The sequence below is a fragment of the Nycticebus coucang genome, chromosome 3, assembly GCF_027406575.1.
Source record: "Nycticebus coucang isolate mNycCou1 chromosome 3, mNycCou1.pri, whole genome shotgun sequence".
Taxonomy (NCBI): domain Eukaryota; kingdom Metazoa; phylum Chordata; class Mammalia; order Primates; family Lorisidae; genus Nycticebus; species Nycticebus coucang.
The window spans coordinates 87928324-87954083 of record NC_069782.1 but is presented as its reverse complement, the minus strand read 5'-3'; the positions used below and the strand labels follow the sequence as shown (position 1 = coordinate 87954083).

The following is a 25760-nucleotide window of genomic DNA, read 5'->3' as shown; positions in this document are numbered from 1 at the left end:
AACCCCCCTGTCTCCTCCAAACACTCCAAGGAGTGTTTGCCTATCCACGAAAAGGAAATTAATTCGAATTACATCCGTGTCTGGTCCTGAGAACGAGGTTCAGCCTCAGTGTTTGCCTTCTACAAAAACTCATTGTTCTTGTAAAAGAGTCTTAGCAATGTTAAAAGACACTTTTCAAAAAAGGTAAAATCCTGACTTGCGTGCAAATATTAAATGAGAGTATGCTAAAGAGCATATTTAACTCACTATTAATTAATTATTAATTTAACTCATAATTAATAATGGTTGTAAGATGTTACAGCCAGACCGGAGAACAGGCACAGACCTGAAATACTGACCGGAAGGTGCAAATGGAGGTGAAACTGGCTCCTTCCGCATAGTGAGGGACAACCCGAAAAACGTGCGCATCTGACGACAAGAATTTATTTTGTATTGTTATCAGTTTCTTACAATTTACAGACTTGTAAAATAAAGTCAAAGAAAGTCAGAGGGTCCTGGTGCAATCAGGATCAGAGCGTTCAGCAAATGCTCAAGCCCTGTACTAGTGTGGGAGGAGGAAATGGAAAGAATTCACATACTCACATATTGTGTCTGGCCTGAAGGAGTCCACAGTCCCCATCATAATATTAATAAACAGCAGCTAAGATTTCATGGAGTCACTTGTACATACATCACCTCTCTGATCTTCATGCCCCATGGGGGGGCACATCATTTTATCCATTCTGCAAATCAAGAAATCGAGTTTCAGAGAGGTTAAGAACCTTGCTGGCAGTCACACAGCTGCTATAATAGTGACTTAGGCAGCCTCGTCCTTAGATAAAAATATACAACAGGTCCCTGAGAGACTCTAAGCAAGCTGGGTGGGTTTCTCCATTCCAAGAGCAAAGTGAGTTTTTTTTGTAAACTTCAAATCATCTCCCAGTTCGCTTCACTTTAGAACACAGTAGTGGAAAACTCACCCACAGCATACACCCATCCAACAAGCGTAAAAAGAATTAACTTTTAGTGAAAATACCAAATGAAAACTGCATCCTTAACTCAACTGCTGCGGAGTCCTTGGTGTCTTTCCTGGCTGTCCCCCAGTGGAGCACCTTTATCACCAAGCCTGGGAGGATGTTTTTATACTGGGAGAATGTCTTTATCCCACAAGAGTGCCCGTTATGTTTACCTGGATCTCTTTCAGATGAAGCCTACCTCTCTGCCTTCTTCGTTCCCAGCTGTGGCCCAGCAATTGTCCAATATAGTCAGTCAAGCCACTAACCCTCACTTCTCACTTCCTCCTCCAGAGCAATATAAAAACTTTAGGCACAGAAATTCTGAGATAGAGACTTGGATCTAAAAATTTTAAAAGCCCTTATAGGTGTGGTGGCTCAGGCCTGCAAAAGTGGGAGGATACTTTTTATTTTTTATTTTTTTTTTTTGTTGGGGATTCATTGAGGGTACAATAAGCCAGTTACACTGATTGCAATTGTTAGGTAAAGTCCCTCTTGCAATCATGTCTTGCCCCCATAAAGTGTGACACACACTAAGGCCCCACCCTCCTCCCTCCATCCCTCTTTCTGCTTCCCCCCCCCATAAACTTAATTGTCATTAATTGTCCTCATATCAAGATTGAGTACATAGGATTCATGCTTCTCCATTTTTGTGATGCTTTACTAAGAATAATGTCTTCCACTTCCATCCAGGTTAATACGAAGGATGTAAAGTCTCCATTTTTTTTAATAGCTGAATAGTATTCCATGGTATACATATACCACAGCTTGTTAATCCATTCCTGGGTTGGTGGGCATTTAGGCTGTTTCCACATTTTGGCAATGGTAAATTGAGCTGCCATAAACAGTCTAGTACAAGTGTCCTTATGATAAAAGGATTTTTTTCCTTCTGGGTAGATGCCCAGTAATGGGATTGCAGGATTGAATGGGAGGTCTAGGTTGAGTGCTTTGAGGTTTCTCCATACTTCCTTCCAGAAAGGTTGTACTAGTTTGCAGTCCCACCAGCAGTGTAAAAGTGTTCCCTTCTCTCCACATCCACGCCAGCATCTGCAGTTTTGAGATTTTGTGATGTGGGCCATTCTCACTGGGGTTAGATGGTATCTCAGGGTTGTTTTGATTTGCATTTCTCTAATATATAGAGATGATGAACATTTTTTCATATGTTTGTTAGCCATTCGTCTGTCATCTTTAGAGAAAGTTCTATTCATGTCTCTTGCCCATTGATATAAGGGATTGTTGGCTTTTTTCATGTGGATTAATTTGAGTTCTCTATAGATCCTGGTTATCAAGCTTTTGTCTGATTGAAAATATGCAAATATCCTTTCCCATTGTGTAGGTTGTCTCTTTGCTTTGGTTATTGTGTCCTTAGCTGTACAGAAGCTTTTCAGTTTAATGAAGTCCCATTTGTTTATTTTTGATGTTGTTGCAATTGCCATGGCAGTCTTCTTCATGAAGTCTTCCCCCAGGCCAATATCTTCCAGTGTTTTTCCTATGCTTTCTTTGAGGATTTTTATTGTTTCATGCCTTAAATTTAAGTCCTTTATCCATCTTGAATCAATTTTTGTGAGTGGGGAAAGGTGTGGGTCCAGTTTCAGTCTTTTACATGTAGACATCCAGTTCTCCCAACACCATTTATTGAATAGGGAGTCTTTCCCCCAAGGTAAGTTCTTGTTTGGTTTATCAAAGATTAGGTGGTTGTAAGATGTTAGTTTCATTTCTTGGTTTTCAATTCGATTCCAAGTGTCTATGTCTCTGTTTTTGTGCCAGTACCATGCTGTCTTGACCACTATGGCTTTGTAGTACAGACTAAAATCTGGTATGCTGATGCCCCCAGCTTTATTTTTGTTACTAAGAACTGCCTTAGCTATACGGGGTTTTTTCCGGTTCCATACAAAACGCAGAATCATTTTTTCCAAATCTTGAAAGTACGATGTAGGTACTTTGATAGGAATGGCATTGAATAGGTAGATAGCTTTGGGAAGTATAGACATTTTAACAATGTTGATTCTTCCCATCCATGAGCATGGTATGTTCTTCCATTTGTTAATATCCTCTGCTATTTCCTTTCTGAGGATTTCATAGTTTTCTTTATAGAGGTCCTTCACCTCCTTCGTTAGGTATATTCCTAGGTATTTCATTTTCTTTGAAACTATGGTGAAGGGAGTTGTGTCCTTAATTAGCTTCTCATGTTGACTGTTATTGGTGTATACAAAGGCTACTGACTTGTGGATATTGATTTTATATCCTGAAACATTATTGTATTTTTTGATGACTTCTAGGAGTCTTGTGGTTGAGTCTTTGGGGTTCTCTAAGTATAAGATCATGTCGTCAGCAAAGAGGGAGAGTTTGACCTTCTCTGCTCCCATTTGGATTCCCTTTATTTCCTTGTCTTGCCTAATTGTATTGGCTAGAACTTCCAGCACTACGTTGAATAGTAAAGGTGACAGAGGACAACCTTGTCTGGTTCCAGTTCTAAGAGGAAAAGCTTTCAGTTTTACTCCATTCAGTAAAATATTGGCTGTGGGTTTGTCATAGATAGCTTCAATCAGTTTTAGAAATGTGCCACCTATGCCTATACTCTTCATTGTTCTAATTAGAAAAGGATGCTGGATTTTATCAAATGCTTTTTCTGCATCTATTGAGAGGATCATGTGATCTTTATTTTTGCCTCTGTTAATATGGTGGATAACGTTTATAGACTTGCGTATGTTAAACCAGCCTTGCATCCCTGGGATGAAGCCTACTTGATCATGATGAATGACTTTTTTGATGAGAAGCTGTAATCTATTGGCTAGGATTTTGTTGAGAATTTTTGCGTCTATGTTCATGAGTGAGATTGGTCTGAAATTCTCCTTTTTGTTTGGGTCTTTTCCTGGTTTTGGTATCAGGGTGATGTTTGCTTCATAGAATGTGTTGGGGAAGATTCCTTCTTCCTCAGTTTTTTGGAATAATTTCTGCAGTACAGGAATAAGCTCTTCCTTGAAGGTTTGATAGAATTCTGGAGTGAAGCCATCTGGACCAGGGCATTTTTTAGTTGGAAGCTTTTTTATTGTTTCTTTGATCTCAGTGCTTGAAATTGGTCTGTTCAGGAGGTCTATTTCTTCCTGGCTAAGTCTAGGGAGAGGGTGTGATTCCAAATATTGATCCATTTCCTTCACATTGTCAAATTTCTGGGCATAGAGTTTCTGGTAGTATTCAGAGATGATCTCTTGTATCTCTGTGGGATCAGTTGTTATTTCCCCTTTATCGTTTCTGATTGAGGTTATTAGAGATTTTACTTTTCTATTTCTAGTTAGTCTGGCTAATGGTTTATCTATTTTATTTATTTTTTCAAAAAACCAACTCCTTGTTTCATTAATTTTCTGAATGATTCTTTTGTTTTCAATTTCATTGATCTCTGATTTGATTTTGGATATTTCTTTTCTTCTACTGAGTTTAGGCTTAGATTGTTCTTCTTTTTCCAATTCCATAAGATCTCTTGTGAGATTGTTGATGTGCTCTCTTTCTGTTTTTCGAATGTAGGCATCTAAAGCGATGAATTTTCCTCTCAAAACTGCTTTTGCAGTATCCCACAGGTTTTGGTAGCTTGTGTCTTCATTGTTGTTATGCTCAATGAAGTTAATGATTTCCTGTTTTATTTCTTCCTTCACCCATCTGTTATTCAACAGAAGATTGTTTAATTTCCATGCCTTTGGGTGGGCTTGAGCATTTTTGTTAGAGTTGAGTTCCACCTTTAGTGCCTTATGGTCTGAAAAGATACAAGGTAAAATTTCAATTCTTTTGATTCTGTTGATATTTGTTTTGTGTCCCAGGATATGATCAATTTTGGAGAATGTTCCATGGGGTGATGAGAAGAATGTATATTCTTTATCTTTGGGGTGGAGTGTTCTATATGCGTCTATCAAGCACAGTTGTTCTAGGGTCTCATTTAAATCTCTTACATCTTTGTTTAATTTCTGTTTAGAGGATCTGTCCAGCTCTGTAAGAGGTGTGTTAAAGTCCCCTGTTATGATGGTATTATCAGATATCATATTGCTCAGACTGAGTAAGGTCTGCTTCAAGAATCTGGGAGCATTTAAATTGGGTGCATAAATATTTAGAATGGAAATGTCTTCTTGTTGTAGTTTTCCCTTGACCAATATAAAGTGACCATCTTTGTCTTTTTTGACTTTAGTTGCTTTAAATCCACATGTATCTGAAAATAAGATTGCAACTCCTCTTTTCTTCTGAATTCCGTTTGCCTGAAAAATTGTCTTCCAACCCTTGACTCGGAGCTTTAATTTGTCTTTTGAGGCCAGGTGTGTTTCTTGCAGACAGCAAACGGATGGCTTGTGTTTTTTAATCCAGTCAGCCAATCTATGTCTCTTCAGTGGGGAATTCAAGCCATTAACATTTATTGAGATAATTGATAAGTGTGGTAGTATTCTATTCGTCTTATTTGGTGAGAGTCCATTGCTTAGTTTTATCTTTTGCATCAGTGTGGAGGTTAGGTTTTGTCCTTTGATTTCTGAGTTCTTACTTTGCTGCTGATCCATTGTGGTGGTCAGTGTGCAGAACAGGTTGAAGTATTTCCTGTAGAGCTGGTCTTGTTGTGGCGAATTTCCTCAATGTTTGTATATCCGTAAATGATTTGATTTCTCCGTCAATTCTGAAGCTTAGCTTAGCAGGGTACAGAATTCTGGGCTGAAAATTGTTCTGTTTAAGTAGGTTAAAGGTAGATGACCATTGTCTTCTTGCTTGGAAAGTTTCATTAGAGAAGTCTGCGGTCACTCTGATGGATTTGCCCCTGTAGGTCAACTGGTGCTTACTCCTGGCAGCTTGCAGAATCTTTTCTTTTGTCTTGACTTTGGACAGGTTCATCGCAATGTGTCTTGGCGAAGTCGGTTAGAGTTGAGGCGACCTGGGGTCCGATATCCCTCTGAAAGCAGTGTGTCAGACTCTTTGGTGATGTTTGGGAAATTTTCTTTTATAATATTCTCTAGTATGGCTTCCATTCCTCTGGGGCATTCTTCTTCCCCTTCTGGAATTCCTATAACTCGTATGTTGGAACGCTTCATAAAGTCCCATCATTCTGACAGTGAACGTTCTGCTTTCTCTCTCTTCTTTTCTGCCTCTTTTACTGTCTGAGTTATCTCAAGAACTTTGTCTTCTACCTCTGAAATTCTTTCTTCTGCATGGTCTAACCTGTTGCTGATACTTTCCATTGTATCTTTAAGTTCCCTAATTGACTGTTTCAGTTCCTTCAGGTCTGCTATATCCTTTTTATATTCTTCATATCGTTCATCTCTTATTTGATTCTGTTTTTGGATTTCCTTTTGGTTATTTTCCACTTTATTAGCAATTTCCTTCATTGTTTCCATCATTTCTTTCATTGTTTTCAACATGTGTATTCTAAATTCCCTTTCTGTCATTCCTAACATTTCTGTATAGGTGGAATCCTCTGCAGCAGCTACCTCATATTCCCTTTGTGGGGTTGTTCTGGACTGGTTCTTCATGTTGCCTGGAGTTTTCTGCTGATTCTTCCTCATGGGTGATTTCTTTTATCTGTTTCCTTGCCCTAATTTTCCTTTCACTTCCTCTTGCTCTTTAAGTTCTTGTGCCTGTGGACTAAGGGCTACAGGACCAGAAGGGTGAGAAGGTTGAAGAGCAAAAAAAGGGGATGAAGGAAAGGAGGACCGAGTGATAAGAAAAAAAGAAAGATAGAGAAAGGAGAGGGGGTGGGTATAAGGAATATTGACAAAAAGAAGAGAGGCACAGAAAGAGGGAGACAGGGCAATACTGGTGTACAGTAGGGTACTTTGACACAACCTTAAAAAACCCCACCTTCTGGGGGTGCCCAGTTGCGTGGTTCCCTTGAGGTCAGCAGCTCTTTGCTAACCTGATCAGACACAGTACCCCACCTCCACCAAGTAGAGAGGAAAGACAAAAATGCTATAAATCAAACCAAAACAAGCAAACAGAAAACTTTACGGGGATAAAATTGGGTGAAAAACCAAATTATATCGTTAGAAACACTAGCAAAAATGAAGTTGAAGTTATTAAAAAAGGCAGCAATGGGAAATTATAATTAAACTAGGAAAATTGAGAAAGAAAAAGGGATCTGTGTGGAAAAGATTGAAATTAAAAAAACAAAAGAACATCAGCAACGTCAAAATAAACAAACAAAAAAAACAACCAAACCAAAAAAAAAAAAAGAAGAAAACAATACACAACCAAAAACAAAGCAGTTTGTATATGTTATTGAATATTGTCTGGGCAACACGTGGTCTTCTGGGGTATGAGATGTTAGTCACAGTTCTGATACGACTGGAGGCTGCTGATTTCTCAAACCCCAGCAGGTAGACACCCTAAATCTCTCTTCAGCCTACTTAAAAGGCACTTTGAACTTGTAAACTTGCCGAGCAGAAGCTTTCCCAGCTTTCTCGCTGGAATCACTGCTGAAGTGGCTATCCACTTACTCAGTGTGCCAAAACCGGTCTCACTCTGCCCCTGAGGGTTAGGGCTGCAAGGCGGCTCAAACCCCACCCTTAGGCTACTTGGTTGCTGGGTTACCAGCTCCCACCCGTTTCTAGCTCTGCGACCCTGAGGGCGGAGCTTGCCAGGGCAGATCACTGACAATGGATCCGTGTGACCCACCGCCAAACACTATTAGCTCCGTCTGGCTCAGTGGCTCAGTCTGGGGCCCCAGACAACGGCCAAAGTTCTCCGCACTCCCGCTCAGGCCTTCCCCAAGGCAGTTCAACTCAGTGCCAAGTCCAAGGACATCAAAACAGTTCACAGGTAAGGCCTTTCTGGTTTGCAGTCTCGCTGCTACTGAACTTACAGCTGTGGGCGGGTTTAGACGGATTGAACACACGCGACCACTTGCCGGTTTTCCACTGTTTTAGTCCTCCTCTTGGGGTCCAGAAGTCTCTCGCTGACTCCCTGTATCTTCATAGGAATGATGATAGGCAGTTCCCACCAGCCAGAGATGCCTGGAGTCCTATCTCCCCAGACTCACGGTGCCCAGATGCAAGGAAGCTGTTACTCGGCTGCCATCTTGCTCCGCCTCCAGTGGGAGGATACTTTGAGCTCAGGAGTTCAAGACCAGCTTGAGCAAGAGAGAGATCCTGTCTCTACTAAAAATAGAAAAATTAGCTGGGCATTGTAGTGGTTGCCTGTAGTCCCAGCTACTCCAGAGGCGGAGGCAGGAGTATCGCTGGAGCCCAGGAATTTGAAGTTGCTGTGAATTTTGACACCACAGCACTCTACCAAGGGCAGCAGAATGAGACTCTGTCTCAAAATAAAATAAAATTGTTTTTGAAAAGCACTATAGGGATTATGATGCATAGAGCAGCTAGCTCAGAAGGAGGATTTATTTCAGGAATGCCCGGAATTTCTTACACTTGTTGGTAGGACATTCCTAGGTCGTATAACCAGGTAGGAAGTTGTCACAGAACAGACAAACCTGCAAGGATTCTTGTAGTTCAGAGCCAGCCAGTGAGTAACATATGCAATACATTCTTATTATGATAGAGCACAAGTAATTCAGTATAAAGCATAAAACATGGAATTCCTTTCTGTCACCAATTCCCTGTGCTCAACAGTTCCAGTCTAATACCTCAGCTTGTAGACTCTTCCTCTTCCTTGGTTGTGCATTCCCTATTGAATATATATTCAGACACAAACATATATGCAAGAGATCAAATAATAGATATTTGGGGATTTGCTTTCATTCATGTTTATCTCAGGCGTGACATCAAATCTTGAAGATGATTCTATGTGAGTAAAAATAAATCAATTTCCTTCCTTTCAAGAGTTGCAAAATATCCCATCAGTAGATGTACCATGATTTATTCATACCATTCTCTACTGAGGGACGTGGAAGTCGTTTCCTTTCTCCCCATATAAAGCATGTGTAATGAACATCCTTTTGCATGTGTCTTTACATATATATTACATATTTGTGTATATCTGAAAGGCTAAATTCCTGGAAGAGGAAACACTGAGGCAGAAGGCCTTTAACATTTTGGCAGATAGGCCAAAAGCTGTTCCCCAGACTCTCACCAAGCCCACAGCAGGGGAGGGCACTGTTCTAAGGTGCACCCTACTACTTCAAACTCAGTGTTGGAATTGTGCTGCAGGGAGTGCTCTTTACATAAACTACTGGAGTGGAGAAACCTGAAATTACAGCCTGCCATGTACATTCTCCAACACTGGACATTTATCTTTTAAATTTTTTGTAATTCCATGATGAAAATGTTACCTTGTTGTTTTTATTTACTTGTTATTTATTATGAGTGAGACAGCTTTATTTGGTTTCTCAGTAACTTTTTCTATTTCCCCCTCTTTCCTTTATATATTCTGATTATTAATCGACTACCTGTTATCTATATTGGCAATGTTTTCTCCCAGTCTTCTATTGTCTTTAACTTTCTTTATTGTATCTTTCATTATTCAGAAGTTTTAAATATTAGGTAGCCAACTCTCTAAATATTTTCTTTTATGGTTTGTGGGGTTTACGACTTAGGATTCCTCACACTGAAACTGTAAAAAATATTTTCTTAAAATAGTTTGAAGTTTTTTAAAAGTCTAATCTCTAATCCATCCAGAACTTTTATGCAGTTGTGAGAAAAGAGTCAAACTTAAAATTTTTTCTTGAATGGACATCTGAAGAGCTTAATGTTCCCTATGGTATGGTCCATCCTTTTGAACATAAATTGTTATCTAGAGCAAGTGGGGTTCTGGAACAATCTCGAGCCATTGGGTCTTTCACAATGTCAAGGAAACAAAAATCAAAATAGCCTTATCATTTCAATAAATAGGAAAACTATTATTGGATTAAATTAAACAACTCTCCCTGATATAAAAACTCTAAGAGGTAGAAATAAAGGAACATTTTCTTTCTTTCTTTTTTAGGGAACATTTTCTTAATAAAATAACTGTTTATTCTAAATTAATAGTTCATTTGTATACACAAGAGAAAGGAGAGACGTATTCTCTAGTAAACCAGAATGAGGTAAAGATACCATTACTAAACCTAGTTGATTGTCCATGGTCTGATAAATGAAATAAAGCACAAATAAAAAGAAGAAGTCTTATGAAGTTGACAAAATATTATATTTGTAGAAGATTCAATTGGGCTTTCTTAGAAAACCCAATAGGACTAGAAGAACTGCTTGAATTACTCCATAAACTGACTAGATTTAGAATAAGTGTTTGGAAATGATTTCTTCTTACCAACAGAAACCAGCCCAAATATGTAAAGAGAAACTCTGGGCAAGATGATAGTAAGGGCTCAGCGCCTATAGCTCAAGCAGCTAAGGCACCAGCATGGCACCTTATATATAAAGCCTCACATATACCAGAGCTGGCGGGTTGGAATCCAGCCTGGGCCTGCCAAACAACAATGACAATTACAACCAAAAAATAGCCAGGCATTGTGGTGAACACCTGTAGTCCCAGCTACTTGGGAGTTGAGGCAAGAGAATCGCTTAAGCCCAGGAATTGGAGGTTGCTGTGAGCTGTGATGCCACAGCATTCTACCCAGGGTGACGGCTTGAGGCTCTGTCTCAAAAAAAAAAGATGATAGTAAGAACCCAGTCTACTAATGTCCTCCTTCCAACATTCTCTAAATGTGACAGATAAAATTAAAAATAGGGGAAGGTGGCATCAGTGGTAAGAACTAGGAAAACATGCCAGGCCTCAAAGCAAGTGGGCGGCCACCTGGGACTAATAAATACCAATTATCATTTAAAAAAATTTTTTTTATTTTCACATATACATGTGTTCATTAGGCTTCCACATTTTGTCTTCACAAAATTAAAAAGGCTCAAAATTTAACAACAATAACAATGTTTAAGATAGGGACCAGAGAGAGCTGTGCCAAGAGAGAAAGTTGAAGAACCCTGCTGAGGTGAGCTGCAACCCCAAGGATAGAAACAAAAGGTACAAAATCCATCCCCAAGCACATGGGAGTCCTGTCCCTCATGAGAATGGCTTGGAGTACCCCAGAAACAAACGAGCAGAGTTCAAAAGTCCTCCCATGATATCCCACGGGAGAGACCCTCTAAAAACTGGACCTACTTCCCCTACTAGGGTGCCATGGCACTCTCCTGCCAGGCATAAAACTGTATAAAACTGTATATATTCTCTACCTGCAATTCTGAGCTCCGAGCACTCCCCTCCACTCTCCCTCTGAGGTCTGGAGGCCTGTCCCCCAGGAGTCCAGATTCTTGGGTATTTTCTAGAGAGGTATGGACAGGGCATGGACTGCTGCTGGTCAGTGCTGATTCTGTGGCTCGAGAGTGAAGAGAGGATGGTTGGCTGTGAGGAAGCCACAGAGGAGCAGCCGTGCCCCAAGGAACAGAGCAGCAGCCGTTTGGGGCAACAATAGGGCTCAACCCTGGATATTCCAGAGTCACACCCCCCTGTCTCTCTGGGCAACCAGAGGAGGTTGGGCATCTTCTCAAGTGGCAACCACCGGCAGAACAGATCTGGGATGGAAATGCAGGCCCTGTGAGTAAAGGGTTTGCCTGAGGTGGTACCAGCCTGGGTGGAGCACGGGGACTAGAAAACGCACAGGCAGAGCCGACAGATTCCCAGGGCGGGGCTGACCCAGAGGACTGCTTTACTGAGCTTGGGATGTACTGGCAATCAGGGGATCATCAGCCTAGACAAAGGAGGGCAGGCAGAGGCTGGAACTGACAGGTAACTGTGCTGCGAATACAAACTACAGCTGAGACTGGGCAGCAGCACAGATAGGGCCTGAGGCACAGGTTCTATGAATTCAAAACAGCTTCTCGCCTGTAGGGGAATTTAGCTGGGACAGAAACAAATTCTGCAAAGTTGTTCTGTTCTGTCAGTAACATCGATCAGGGGCGGGACTGGAACTGAGTGAACAGCCCCAGCCTCCATTAAGCACCTGAGATAGTCAGGCTTCACCTTCTTCTGCTGACATAGATCTCCTTGTGATTCAGGCAGGTGCAAACCCCTGGAGTATCTGCTCATTGGAGGCAACTGGGTCACAGCCCTGCGGGGTTATCAGTGATTGGGTGTGACAGAGGTGCAAGGTGGGGAAGGAGGCATCAACCTTCCCAGACTAATCTATTTGCTGGGTGGGTCCTCCTGACCTCACAGAGCACTGGAGCAAGTCACATTTGAGTTGTCAGCAGACCCCTGCAATCTAGTTGCCACCTTTTAAACTCTCCCACCTGAGACAGGTGATGACTGAGACAATTGATTTGGACCTCTTGAACTGAGCCAATTGCTCAAGGGCTATCCAAGTGGTACCCTAGGTGTGTGGTTGTAGGAAGGTTTGATTTTTCTGTTCCAATTGTTGCCTGTGGGGGGTGGGGTAAGCTAATTGCTAGTAGTTATCCACAGCTGAGATTTCAAACCAGAGTAACTGATTCACTAGGGTTGGACAGAGACCAGCTGAAAACAAGACAGAGCCACTTAGCCCCACAACACCAAGCAGGCCCCCAGTTTCTTAGGCCATAGCACTGTACAGTTCCTTGGCAAAGCTCTAGGGGAAATGATACAGACACCAGTCCCAGCTTTTGGGCAAGGGGCTGGTTAATCACTACTCCTGGAGCCCTGAACCGAACTTTTCTTTTTCCACTCATCTAGTCAAACGGTGTAAAATAATCATGGGGTAGAATCACTGGAAAAACTCTGGTAACATGAATAACCAGAGTAGATCAACCACCCCAAGGAAAGATATGGCAGATGTAACTGAAGATCCCATTCATAAACAGATGGCTGAGATGTCAAAAATCAAATTCAGAATTTGGATCGCAAACAAGATTAATAGAATGGAGGAAAAGTTGGAATTAGAAATTCGAAGTGAGGACAGCGCCTGTGGCTCAAGTAGTAGGGCGCCAGTCCCAAATGCCGGAGGTGGTGGGTTCAAACCCAGCCCTGGCCAAAAAAAAAAAAAAGAAATTCGAGGTGCAATTCAAAAGTTGTCTCAAGAATTCAATGAATTTAAAGACAAAATCACCAAAGATTTTGACACATCGAAGCAAGAATTTGCAGCCCTCAAAGATCTGAAAAATATAGTAGAATCCCTCAGTAATAGAGTGGAGCAAACAGAAGAAGGGATTTCTGAAATTGAAGACAAAGCATTTGAACACTCCCAAACTCTCAAAGAGGAAGAGAAATGGAGAGCAAAAACAGATCATTCTCTCAGAGAGCTCTGGGATAATTTGAAGAAGGCTAATATCTGCCTCATAGGAATCCCTAAAAGCGATGAAGTGGCTTCACAAGGCACAGAGGCTCTTCTCCATGAAATTATGAAAGAGAATTTTCCAGACATGCCAAGAGATTCTGAAATTCAGATAGCAGACAGTTTCAGAACCCCAGCACAACTCAACCCAAATAAGACATCCCCCAGGCACATCATAATTAACTTCATTAAAGTTAATATAAAGGAGAAAATTCTGAAAGCAGCCAGATGTAAGAAAACCATAACCCACAAAGGGAAGAATATTAGAATGACTGCAGATCTCTCTGCTGAAACATTTCAAGCCAGAAGAGGGTGGTCATCGACTTTTAATCTCCTAAAACAAAATAACTTTCAAACCAGGATCCTATATGATGGAGAAATTAAATACTTTAATGACATTCACATGAAGAAATTTCTTCACTTGAAGAAATTTGCCACAACCAAACCAGGTCTTCAGTATATTCTCAGACCTATCCTCCATAATGACCAGCACAATCCTCTACCACAAAAGTAAACTCACTCAGAAACTTTTGATCGAACTCCAAATTCCACAGTGGTGAAAGGATTAAAAATGTCCACAGCACTTTCAAAAAACTCGCTACCCAAAATTTTACCAGGCTTATCAATATTCTCCATTAATGTGAATGGCTTAAACTGTCCTCTAAAGAGGCACAGGTTTGCTGACTGGATACAAAACCTCAGGCCAGATATCTGCTGCATACATGAATCTCATCTTACCTTAAAAGATAAATATAGACTCAGGGTGAAAGGATGGACGTCCATATTTCAGGCAAATGGAAATCAGAAAAAAGCAGGTGTCACAATTCTATTTGCAGATACAATAGGCTTTAAACCAACAGAAGTAAGGAAGGATAAGAATGGTCACTTCATATTTGTTAAGGGTTATACTCAATATGATGAGATTTCAATTATTAATATTTATGCACCCAACCAAAATGTGCTTCAATTTTAAGAGAAACTGTAACAGACATGAGCAACTTGATTTGCTCCAGCTCCATAATAGTCAGAGATTTTAACACTCCTTTGGCAATGTTGGATGGATCCTCCAATAAGAAGCTGAGCAAAGAAATTTTAGATTTAAAACTAACCATCCAACATTTGGATGTAACAGACATCTACAGAACATTTCATCCCAACAAAACTGAACACACATACTTCTCATCAGCCCACGGAACATATTCCAAAATCGACCACATCTTAGGTCACAAGTCTAACCTCAGTAAATTTAAAGGAATAGAAATTATTCCTTGCATCTTCTCGGACCACCATGGAATAAAAATTGAACTCAGTAACAATAGGAATCTGCATACTCTTACAAAAACATGGAAGTTAAATAACCTTATGCTGAATGATAGCTGGGACATAAATGAGATTAAGAAGGAAATTGCCAAATTTTTGAAACAAAATGACAATGAAGACACAAATTATCAGAACTTCTGGGATGCTGCAAAGGCAGAACTAAGAGGGAAATTTATAGCACTGCAAGCCTTCCTCAAAAGAATGGAAAGAGAGGAAGTTAGCAACTTAATGGGACATCTCAAGCAACTGGAAAAGGAAGAACATTCCAACCACAAACCAGCAGAAGAAAAGAAATAACCAAAATTAGAGCAGAATTAAATGAGATTGAAAACACAAGGATTATACAACAGATCAATAAATCAAAAAGTTGGTTTTTTGAAAAGGTCAATAAAATAGATTAACCTTTGGCTAACCTAACCAGGAAAAAAAGAGTAAATCTCTAATTTCATCAATCCGAAACGACAAAGACGAAATAACAACAGACTCTTCAGATTAAAAAAATCCTTAATGAATATTACAAGAAATTTATTCTCAGAAATATGAAAATCTGAAGGAAATTGACCAATACTTGGAAGCACGTCACCTTCCAAGATTTAGCCAGAATCAAGTGGAAATGTTGAAGAGGCCTATATCAAGTTCTGAAATAGCATCAACCATACAAAATCTCCCTAAAAAGAAAAGCCTGGAACCAGATGGCTTCACATCAGAATTATACCAAACCTTTAAAGAGGCACTGGTACCTATATTACTCAACCTGTTCCAAAATACAGAAAAAGAAGGAATATTACCCAACACGTTCTATGAAGCAAACATCACCCTGGTCCCCAAACCAGGAAAAGACCCAACAAGAAAAGAAAATTATAGACCAGTATCACTAATGAATATAGATGCAAAAATATTCAACAAGATCCTAACAAACAGAATCCAACACATCAAACAAATTATACATCATGACCAAGTCGGTTTTATCCCAGGATCTCAAGGCTGGTTCAATATACGTAAATCTATAAATATAATTCAGCACATAAACAAATTAAAAAACAAAGACCATACGATTATCTCAATTGATGCAGAAAAAACTTTTGATAATATCCAGCATCCCTTCATGATCACAACACTTAATAAAATTGGAATAGAAGGGACATTTCTTTTCTTTCTTTTTTTTTTTTTTAATTTGTGTGTGTGTGTGTGTGGTTTTTGGCCGGGGCTGGGTTTGAACCCACCACCTCAGGCATATGGGACCGGTGCCTTCCCCTTTGAGCCACAGACACCGCCCAGAAGGGACATTTCTTAAACTGATAGAGGCCATCTACAGCAAACTCACAGCCAATATCATATTGAATGGAGTTAAATTGAAATCATTTCCACTCAGATCAGAAACCAGGCAAGGTTGCCCATTGTCTCCACTGCTCTCAACATTGTAATGGAAGTTTTATTTATTTATTTATTTTTTATTAAATCATAACTGTATACATTGATATGATCATGGGGCATCATACATTCACTTCATAGACCATTTGACACATTTTCATCACAATGGTTAACATAGCCTTCCTGGCATTATCTCAGTTACTGTGCCAAAACATTTACATTCTACATTTGCCAAGTTTCGCGAATACCCCTGTAAGATGCACCACAGGTATGATCCCACCGATCCCTCTCCCTCTATCCACCACCCCCCTCCCTCCCCTCCCTTTCCCACTTCGCTCTATTGTTAGGTTGTAACTGGGTTATAGCTTTCATGTGAGAGCCCCAAATTAGTTTCATAGAAGGGCTGAGTACATTGGGTACTTTTTCTTCCATTCTTGAGATACTTTACTAAGAAGAATATGTTCCACCTTCATCCATGTAAACATGAAAGAGGTAAAGTCTCCATCTTTCTTTAAGGCTGCATAATATTCCATGGTGTACATATACCACAATTTATTAATCCATTCGTGGATCGATGGGCACTTGGGCTTTTTCCATGACTGGAAGTTTTTTTTTTGTAATAGAAGTTTAGCCATCATAATTAGGGAAGAAAAGGTGATCAAGGGTCAGAAGAGATCAAACTTTCCCTCTTCGCAGATGATATGATTGTATATCTGGAAAACACCAGGAATTCTACTACAAAACTCTGAGAAGTGATCAAGGAATACAGCAGCGTCTCAGGTTACAAAACAAACATTTATAAATCAGTAGCCTTTATATATACCAACAATAGTCAAGCTGAAAAAACAGTTAAGGATTCTATTCCGTTCACAGTAGTGCTAAAGAAGATGAAATATTTGGGAGTTTATTTAACAAAGGATGTAAAAGATTTGTATAAAGAGAACTATGAAACTCTAAGCAAAGAAATAGCTGAAAATGTTAACAAATGGAAAAATATACCATGCTCATGGCTGGGAAGAATCAACATTGTTAAAATGTCCATACTACCCAAGAAATGGAATTCCTCAACCCAGGAGACAGAGGTAAACCTGTCATTTCTGCTGAATTTCTAGAAAAATTTTTACAAAATTATGAAATAGATGAAGCCATTAAAAAGCTACTAGACACACCAGCAGACAGTGATAAAGAAATGACAGGAAGAAACGACGTGCCTCAAGTGACTTCACCAGGGCTTGATTTGTTTGAAGGGCCAAATCTGAAACTGGATAATCAAGAGGTTGAAAATAATTCCTTGGTTTCTGAAAGAGACCAGGATACAGCCAGTGAGTCAAAACCAGAGAAGACACTGAAGAAAACTGACCTCTGCACTAGAAAAAAGGTAATTCTATGCCATAAAAGGAAGAAAAGATTTCACAAAATCTTTTTTTTTTTTTTTATTGTTGGGGATTCATTGAGGTTACAATAAGTCAGGTTACACTGATTGCAATTGTTAGGTAAAGTCCCTCTTGCAATCATGTCTTGCCCCCGTAAAGTGTGACACACACCAAGGCCCCACCCACCTCCCTCCTTCCCTTTTTCTGTTTCCCCCCCATAACCATAATTGTCATTAATTGTCCTCATATCAAAATTGAGTACATAGGATTCATGCATCTCCATTCTTGTGATGCTTTACTAAGAATAATGTCTTCCACGTCCATCCAGGTTAATACAAAGGATGTAAAGTCTCCATTTTTTTTAATGGCTGAATAGTATTCCATGGTATACATATACCACAGCTTGTTAATCCATTCCTGGGTTGGTGGGCATTTAGGCTGTTTCCACATTTTGGCGATTGTAAATTGAGCTGCAATAAACAGTCTAGTACAAGTGTCCTTATGATAAAAGGATTTCTTTCCTTCTGGGTAGATGCCCAGTAATGGGATTGCAGGATCAAATGGGAGGTCTAGCTTGAGGGCTTTGAGGTTTCTCCATACTTCCTTCCAGAAAGGTTGTACTAGTTTGCAGTCCCACCAGCAGTGTAAAAGTGTTCCCTTCTCTCCACATCCACGCCAGCATCTGCAGTTTTGAGATTTTGTGATGTGGGCCATTCTCACTGGGGTTAGATGATATCTCAGGGTTGTTTTGATTTGCACTTCTCTAATATATAGAGATGATGAACATTTTTTCATGTGTTTGTTAGCCATTCGTCTGTCATCTTTAGAGAAAGTTCTATTCATGTCTCTTGTCCATTGATATAAGGGATTGTTGGCTTTTTTCATGTGGATTAATTTGAGTTCTCTATAGATCCTAGTTATCAAGCTTTTGTCTGATTGAAAATATGCAAATATCCTTTCCCATTGTGTAGGTTGTCTCTTTGCTTTGGTTACTGTCTCCTTAGCTGTACAGAAGCTTTTCAGTTTAATGAAGTCCCATTTGTTTATTTTTGTTGTTGCAATTGCCATGGCAGACTTCTTCATGAAGTCTTTCCCCAGGCCAATATCTTCCAGTGTTTTTCCTATGCTTTCTTTGAGGATTTTTATTGTTTCATGCCTTAAGTTTAAGTCCTTTATCCATCTTGAATCAATTTTTGTGAGTGGGGAAAGGTGTGGGTCCAGTTTCAGTCTTTTACATGTAGACATCCAGTTCTCCCAACACCATTTATTGAATAGGGAGTCTTCCCCCAAGGTATGTTCTTGTTTGGTTTATCAAAGATTAGGTGGTTGTAAAATGTTAGTTTCATTTCTTGGTTTTCAATTCGATTCCAAGTGTCTATGTCTCTGTTTTTGTGCCAGTACCATGCTGTCTTGAGCACTATGGCTTTGTAGTACAGACTAAAGTCTGGTATGCTGATGCCCCCAGCTTTATTTTTGTTACAGAGAACTGCCTTAGCTATACGGGGTTTTTTCCGGTTCCATACAAAACGCAGAATCATTTTTTCCAAATCTTGAAAGTACGATGTTGGTATTTTGATAGGAATGGCATTGAATAGGTAGATTGCTTTGGGAAGTATAGACATTTTAACAATGTTGATTCTTCCCATCCATGAGCATGGTATGTTCTTCCATTTGTTAATATCCTCTGCTATTTCCTTTCTGAGGATTTCATAGTTTTCTTTATAGAGGTTCTTCACCTCCTTCGTTAGGTATATTCCTAGGTATTTCATTTTCTTTGAGACTATGGTGAAGCGAATTGTGTCCTTAATTAGCTTCTCATCTTGACTGTTATTGGTGTACACAAAGGCTACTGGCTTGTGGACATTGATTTTATATCCTGAAACATTACTGTCTTTTTTGATGACTTCTAGGAGTCTTGTGGTTGAGTCTTTGGGGTTCTCTAAGTATAAGATCATGTCGTCAGCAAAGAGGGAGAGTTTGACCTCCTCTGCTCCCATTTGGATTCCCTTTATTTCCTTGTCTTGCCTAATTGTATTGGCTAGAACTTCCAGCACTACGTTGAATAGTAAAGGTGACAGAGGACAACCTTGTCTGGTTCCAGTTCTAAGAGGAAAAGCTTTCAGTTTTACTCCATTCAGTAAAATATTGGCTGTGGGTTTGTCATACATAGCTTCAATCAGTTTTAGAAATGTGCCACCTATGCCTATACTCTTCAGTGCTCTAATTAGAAAAGGATGCTGGATTTTATCAAATGCTTTTTCTGCATCTATTGAGAGGATCATGTGATCTTTATTTTTGCCTCTGTTAATATGGTGGATAACGTTTATAGACTTGTGTATGTTAAACCAACCTTGCATCCCTGGGATGAAGCCTACTTGATCATGATGAATGACTTTTTTGATGATAAGCTGTAATCTATTGGCTAGGATTTTGTTGAGAATTTTTGCGTCTATATTCATGAGTGAGATTTGTCTGAAATTCTCCTTTTTGTTTGGGTCTTTTCCTGGTTTGTTATCAGGGTGATGTTTGCTTCATAGAATGTGTTGGGGAAGATTCCTTCTTCCTCAATTTTTTGGAATAATTTCTGCAGTACAGGAATAAGCTCTTCCTTGAAGGTTTGATAGAATTCTGGAGTGAAGCCATCTGGACCAGGGCATTTTTTGGTTGGAAGCTTTTTTATTGTTTCTTTGATCTCAGTGCTTGAAATTGGTATCTTCAGGAGCTCTATTTCTTCCTAGCTGAGTCTAGGGAGAGGGTGTGATTCCAAATATTGATCCATTTCTTTCACATTGTCAAATTTCTGGGCATAGAGTTTCTGGTAGTATTCAGAGATGATCTCTTGTATCTCTGTGGGATCAGTTGTTATTTCTCCTTTATCATTTCTGATTGAGGTTACTAGAGATTTTACTTTTCTATTCCTTGTTAGTCTGGCCAATGGTTTATCTATTTTATTTATTTTTTCAAAAAACCAACTCCTTGTTTCATTAATTTTCTGAATGATTCTTTTGTTTTCAATTTCATTGATCTCTGATTTGATTTTGGATATTTCTTTTCTTCTACTGAGTTTAGGCTTAGATTGTTCTTCTTTTTCCAATTCCATAAGATCTCTTGTGAGATTGTGATGTGCTCTCTTTCTGTTTTTCGAATGTAGGCATCTAAAGCGATGAATTTTCCTCTCAAAACTGCTTTTGCAGTATCCCACAGGTTTTGGTAGCTTGTGTCTTCATTGTTGTTATGCTCAAGGAAGTTAATGAGTTCCTGTTTTATTTTTTCCTTTGCCCATCTGTTATTCAACAGAAGATTGTTTAATTTCCATGCCTTTGGGTGGGGTCGAGCATTTTTGTTAGAGTTGAGTTCCACCTTTAGTGCCTTATGGTCTGAGAAAATACAAGGTAAAATTTCAATTCTTTTGATTCTGTTGATATTTGTTTTGTGTCCCAGGATATGATCAATTTTGGAGAATGTTCCATGGGGTGATGAGAAGAATGTATATTCTTTATCTTTGGGATGGAGTGTTCTATATGCGTCTATCAAGCACAGTTGTTCTAGGGTCTCATTTAAGTCTCTTATATCCTTGTTTAATTTCTGTTTAGAGGATCTGTCCAGCTCTGTAAGAGGAGTGTTAAGGTCCCCTGTTATGATGGTATTATCAGATATCATATTGCTCAGACTGAGTAAGGTCTGTTTCAAGAATCTGGGAGCATTTAAATTGGGTGCATACATATTTAGAATTGAAATGTCTTCTTGTTGTATTTTTCCCTTGACCAATATAAAATGACCATCTTTGTCTTTTTTGACTTTAGTTGCTTTAAATCCACATGTATCTGAAAATAAGATTGCAACTCCTCTTTTCTTCTGAATTCCATTTGCCTGAAAAATTGTCTTCCAACCCTTGACTCGGAGCTTTACTTTGTCTTTTGAAGCCAGGTGTGTTTCTTGCAGACAGCAAATGGATGGCTTGTGTTTTTTAATCCAGTCAACCAATCTATGTCTCTTCAGTGGGGAATTCAAGCCATTAACATTTATTGAGATAATTGATAAGTGTGGTAGTATTCTATTTGTCTTATTTTGTGAGAGTCCATTGCTTAGTTTTATCTTTTGCATCAGTGTGGAGGTTTGGTTCTGTCCTTTAATTTCTGAGTTCTTCTTTGGTGCTGATCCATTGTGGTGATCAGTGTGCAGAACAGGTTGAAGTATTTCCTGTAGAGCTGGTCTTGTTGTGGCGAATTTCCTCAATGTTTGTATATCCGTAAATGATTTGATTTCTCCGTCAATTTTGAAGCTTAGCTTAGCAGGGTACAGAATTCTGGGCTGGAAATTGTTCTATTTAAGTAGATTAAAGGTAGATGACCATTGTCTTCTTGCTTGGAAAGTTTCATTAGAGAAGTCTGTGGTCACTCTGATGGATTTGCCCCTGTAGGTCAACTGGCACTTACTCCTGGCAGCTTGCAGAATTGTTTCTTTTGTCTTGACTTTGGACAGGTTCATCACAATGTGTCTTGGAGAAGCTCGGTTAGAGTCGAGGCGACCTGGGGTCCGATAGCCCTCTGAAAGCAGTGTGTCAGAATCTTTGGTGATGTTTGGGAAATTTTCTTTTATAATATTCTCTAGTATGGCTTCCATTCCTCTGGGGCATTCTTCTTCCCCTTCTGGAATTCCTATAACTCGTATGTTGGAACGCTTCATAAAGTCCCATAATTCTGACAGTGAACGTTCTGCTTTCTCTCTCTTCTCTTCTGCCTCTTTTACTATCTGAGTTATCTCAAGAACTTTGTCTTCTACCTCTGAAATTCTTTCTTCTGCATGGTCTAACCTGTTGCTGATACTTTCCATTGCATCTTTAAGTTCCCTGATTGACTGTTTCATTTCCTTCAGCTCTGCTATATCCTTTTTATATTCTTCATATCGTTCATCTCTTATTTGATTCTGTTTTTGGATTTCCTTTTGGTTATTTTCCACTTTATTAGCAGTTTCCTTCATTGTTTCCATCATTTCTTTCATTGTTTTCAACATGTGTATTCTAAATTCCCTTTCTGTCATTCCTAACATTTCTGTATAGGTGGAATGCTCTGCAGCAGCTACCTCATATTCCCTTTGTGGGGTTGTTCTGGACTGGTTCTTCATGTTGCCTGGAGTTTTCTGCTGATTCTTCCTCATGGGTGATTTCTTTTATCTGTTTCCTTGCCCTAATTTTCCTTTCACTTCCTCTTGCTCTTTAAGTTTTCGTGCCTGTGGACTAAGGGTTAGAGGACCAGAAGGGTGAGAAGGTTGAAGAGTAAAAAAAGGGGATGAAAGAAAGGAGGACCGAGTGATAAGAAAAAAAGAAAGATAGAGAAGGGAGAGGGGGTGAGTATAAGGAATATTGACAAAAAGAAGAGAGGCACAGAAAGAGGGAGACAGGGCAATACTGGTGTACAGTAGGGTACTTTGACACAACCTTAAAAAACCCCACCTTCTGGGGGTGCCCAGTTGCGTGGTTCCCTTGAGGTCAGCAGCTCTTTGCTAACCTGATCAGACACAGTACCCCACCTCCACCAAGTAGAGAGGAAAGACAAAAATCTATAAATCAAACCAAAACAAGCAAACAGAAAACTTTATGGGATAAAATTGGCTGGAAAAACCAAATAATAGCAGTAGAAACACTAACAAAAAATGAAGTTCTAATTATTGAAATAGGCAGCAATGGGAAATTATAATTAAACTAGAAAAATTGAGAAAGAAAAAGGATCTGTATGGAAAAGGTTGAACTTAAAAAACAAAACAACAATCAACAACATCAAAATAAACAAAAAAAAACAACCAAACCAAAAAAAAAAACACACACACACACACAACCAAAAACAAAGCAGTATGTATATGTTATTGAATATTGTCTGGGCAACACGTGGTCTTCTGGGGTATGAGATGTTAATCACAGTTCTGATACAACTGGAGGCTGCTAGTTTCTCAAATCCCAGCAGGTAGACACCCTAAATCTCTCTTCAGCCCACTTAAAAGGCACTTTGAACTTGTTCACTTACTGAGCAGAAGCTTTCTCAGGGAAGTGCTTGTCGCTGGAATCACTGCTGAAGTGGCTATCCACTTACACTGTGTGCCAAAACTGGTCTCCCTCTGCCCCAGAGGGTTAGGGCTTCAAGGCGGCTCAGACCCCGCCCTTAGGCTACTTGGTCGCTGGGTTACCAGCTCCCACCCAATTCCAGCTCTGCGACCCTGAGGGTGGAGCTCGCCAGGGCAGATCGCTCACAATGTCTGCCTGTGACCCAGAGCCAAACACTATTAGCTCCGTCTGGCTCAGCGGCTCATACTGGGGCCCTAGACAAAGGCCAAAGTTCTCCGCACTCCCGCTCAGGCTCTCCCCAAGGCAGTTCAGCTGAGTGCCAAGTCGAAAGACACCAAAATAGTTCACAGGTAAGGCCTTTCTGGTTTGCAGTCTCGCTGCTATTGAACTTACAGTTGCGGGCGGGTTCAGACGGATTGAACGCAACCACTTGCCAGTTTTCCACTGTTTTAGTCCTCCTCTTGGGGTCCAGAAGTCTCTCGCTGACTCCCTGTATCCTCTCACGGGTGATGATAGGCAGATCCCACCAGCCAGAGATGCCTGGAGTCCTATATCCCCAGACTCATGGTGCCCAGATGCAAGGAAGCTGTTACTCGGCTGCCATCTTGCTCTGCCTCCGATTTCACAAAATCTTGCAGGAAGCAATTGATACAGTGATAAGCTGTGAAGAAATTGTCTCCAAAATGCTACGATCTCTGAAATAATTCTGCTTTCAAGAGATCACCAATGGCTGTCTCAGTAACTCTTGTCTCAGTGATTGACTATCCATGCATTAATGATATTACTTCTCCTTCAAATATTGAAATGTTTTGATCATACCTTAAAACCTTATATGGTGGGTCAAATAGAAATTTGACTATTTCTGACTGGCTAATTTTAATCAGCATAACATCTTCCAAATTAATATGTTCCTTTTGGAAAGATGTTTAGAGAACTCTTAGAGATCTAAAAATAGAACTGCCATTCAATTCTATAATTCCTCTACTAGGTATATACCCAGAAGACCAAAAATCACATTATAACAAAGATATTTGTACCAGAATGTTTATTGCAGCCCAATTCACAATTGGTAAGTCATGGAAAAAGCCCACATGTCCATCGATCCATGAATGGATTAATAAATTGTGGTATATGTACACCATGGAATATTATGCAGTCTTAAAGAAAGATGGGGACTTTACCTCTTTCATGTTTACATGGATGGAGCTGGAACATATTCTTCTTAGTAAAGTATCTCAAGAATGGAAGAAAAAGTATCCGATGTACTCAGCCCTACTATGAAACTAATTTATGGCTTTCATATGAAAGCTATAACCCAGTTATAACCTAAGAATATGGGAAAGGGGGAGAGGGGGGGGAGGATGGGTGGAGGGTGGGTGATTGGTGGGATTACACCTACGGTGCATCTTACAAGGGCACATGTGAAACTTACTAAATGTAGAATATAAATGTCTTAACGCAATAACTAAGAAAATGCCAGGAAGATTAACATAGGTTAACCAGTGTGATGAAAATATGTCAAATGGTCTATAAACCAGTGTATGATGCCCCATGATCACATTAATGTACACAACTATGATTTAATTAAAAAAAAAAGACAGGGACCAGAAACAAAAACCTTGCAAAGAATGAATGAAGACAAATACATTCAGAAAAGAAATCAGATGATTGCTGCAACAAAATATTAAGGAATAATAATAACAGTAATGAAAAGAAAGTAACATTCACATTGTCAAATAAGAGAATGTCTATAGAATGCTTTGACTCTGAGGTTCAGTATGGAGTTATTTATCATTCTTTATTCTTATTCAATTATCATTCTTTATTTTTATTCTGTTATTTGCTAAACTACTTTTCTGAACCTGCTGTTGTGCTAAGGCTGTATGTATATTATCTCATTTAATCCTTGCACCAGTAAACCTATCAAATAGTTATCTTTATCCTCATTTTTCAAAAGATAGATGAAATATATTTAATCCAAGGTTGGATTAGAGGGTGGTGAAGCCCAGGCTGAAAGCTAGGTGGATTTGATTCCAAAATCTGTGGTCTTCAGCATTGTCAGGCCCCCAGAGAAGTCACTAGATAGTGACTAGATAGTGAGGGAATCTGGAGGAGGGCGAGGTGAGAAGGAGGTGAAGGGCATATCTGGGGGCTCAGGTGGCAAGCCCTATGCAGCTAGGGGAGAATACTCATAACTGTCTGCCAAGTGAGGTGCCCCAATGTACAGGAGCTTCTCTTTCACGTAATACTCCCGTGACCTTAGTAGGTAGCATCACAGTCCATGCTGAACAGACCATGCAGCTCAGAGAGTTTAGGAGGTGGCCCAAGGAACACAGACTAGTCAGGGATTTGGGAATTTGTGACCAACGTACCCATGTTGTGTCCCCAGACTGTCTGCTGCCCCCACTAACAGTGGTGCAGGGTATGCTCGGGTCCTC

At 39.7% G+C, this 25760-nt stretch overlaps 1 long non-coding RNA gene across 1 annotated transcript; it reads right to left on the bottom strand.

Annotated features, from left to right (window-relative positions):
• Positions 1–310: 310 nt before the first annotated feature.
• LOC128580553 (uncharacterized) lies at positions 311–23762 on the bottom strand. The gene is made up of 3 exons (XR_008378692.1): positions 23716–23762; positions 583–722; positions 311–408 (listed from the first exon to the last, which is right to left on the bottom strand). It is a non-coding gene; the product is annotated as an uncharacterized LOC128580553 (long non-coding RNA).
• Positions 23763–25760: the final 1998 nt, after the last annotated feature.